Consider the following 1,865-nt stretch of genomic DNA (forward strand, 5'->3'; position numbering starts at 1 on the left):
CTTTTTTGAGATGTTTCCACACTATTTTTCATAAAGGATGAGCCAGACAACAGTTTCTTTTTCAGTCTACCCCCGCCAGCGGAAAGTGCTTTCAGTCTTTTTGGTATATATGCCATACTCACTTAAGGGCTTATGATAATATCTCTTTGTTGCTTTGATTTACATTTCCCGAAGAACAGTGACAATAAATACTTTTTAATATTCCCATTAGTTGCCCTTACGTCCTCTTCAAGGGAACTGTTTGCTTATTTCCTTTGGAGAGAGGAATTTAAACCTTAAAAATATTTATAGGCATTGGTGGTGTCGATGTCTTTGTCAACACGAACGTGGCCATGAGCATTGATACATTTGAATGCCTGATATCTCGAATTGGATGCTTATGCTTGAATAGATGTGACTCACTGCTGGCAGTTTCTATCTTCGTTGTCTACATACGAACATCCAACTACGATGAAGAAGAAATTGAGAAATTTTACATGGAGTTGGAGAAGTTCTATGAAGACCACACTTTCTACAAGATCATTATCAGTGATTTTAATGCCAAAATAGGACTGAGAACATCGGCTGAAGAACTCCATATTGGGACCCATGGCCTAGAATGGAACAAAGAGGGTGAAAGACTGTCTGAGTTCATCATGTCAACCAAGACCATCCTTAGTAACTCACAATTCCAGAAGGTCAAATCTAAACATTGGACATGGGAGTCTCCCAGTGGACAGTTCCACAACAAAATTGTCCACATCATATTCAATGAATGCTTTTGCATTGCCAATGTCACTGTTGTACCAAAATTCCAAATGCGAACAGACCACCGTCTCCTTCGTGCAAAATTCTATTTCACGGAATAGGGAGAAAGGGCTGCTAAGTTTAAGAGAGAACTTCCAGAATGACCACCAACTGGGAGCTCTTTGACACTATTGCGGCAACATGGGAAGATGCCATCGTTGACGACATCGATGAAGAATATGATCGACTGGTTCAGCACCTCCACAATTGTGCGAGGAATGCCAAGCAAGAAAAAAAAACACAAAAAGACGCCTGTCTTCAGAAACTCTCAAGCTCATTTGCCACCCTGGCTTGGCGCGAGCCTCAGGCAACCAAAAGCTAATGTTTGAGCTCACAAAGCAGTGTAGAGAAGCGATAAAGTAAGCCCTCAAAGAGAGAAGAGGAGCACTGCTGGCTGATGAGGCAGAAACAGGGAAAAGCACTCACACGCCCCCTGTTCTTCACCAACTACAAGAGCAAGATTACTGCCCTCCGACGTCCTGATGGATATATCACATCTTCCTGAAGGGCAATGGAGAAGATTATCCATGACTTCTACTCAGATCTCTTCGATAGCCCTGTCCATCTGCCCACATACCAAATTCCACAGGATGGATATGTTGTTCCCAATGTTCTCCCTTCCAAAATCTTACATGCCATTTCGTTGGTAAAGATATGAACATCACCCAGCCCAGACAAGGTCAGATCTGAACACCTGAAGAATCTGCTGTAAGTACTCATCAATACACTGGCTCGGCTCTTCACATGCTACCTGTCTGAATGCAAGGTTTCATCCCAACAGAAAACCAGCAGGAATGTTCTGTTGTACAAGAAAGGAGACATCCATGACATTGGCAACTATTGCCTAATCTGCCTGTTGTCCGTCGTCTATAAGCTGTTCACTCGAGTCATCCTGAATAGGATTGGCAGAATACTTGATGAGGGACCACCATGAGAGCAAGCTGGTTTCTTAAAAGGATTCAGCACCATCGACCATATCCACACAAATAACCAAGCTCATTGAGGTTTCTCAGGAGTTCAAAATACCGCTCTGTCTAACATTCATTGATTTAAAGAAGGCCTTGGATTCTGTTGAAATT

Source organism: Sorex fumeus, unplaced genomic scaffold (genome assembly GCF_029834395.1).
Source record: "Sorex fumeus unplaced genomic scaffold, SorFum_2.1 ptg000131l, whole genome shotgun sequence".
NCBI classification, from domain to species: domain Eukaryota; kingdom Metazoa; phylum Chordata; class Mammalia; order Eulipotyphla; family Soricidae; genus Sorex; species Sorex fumeus.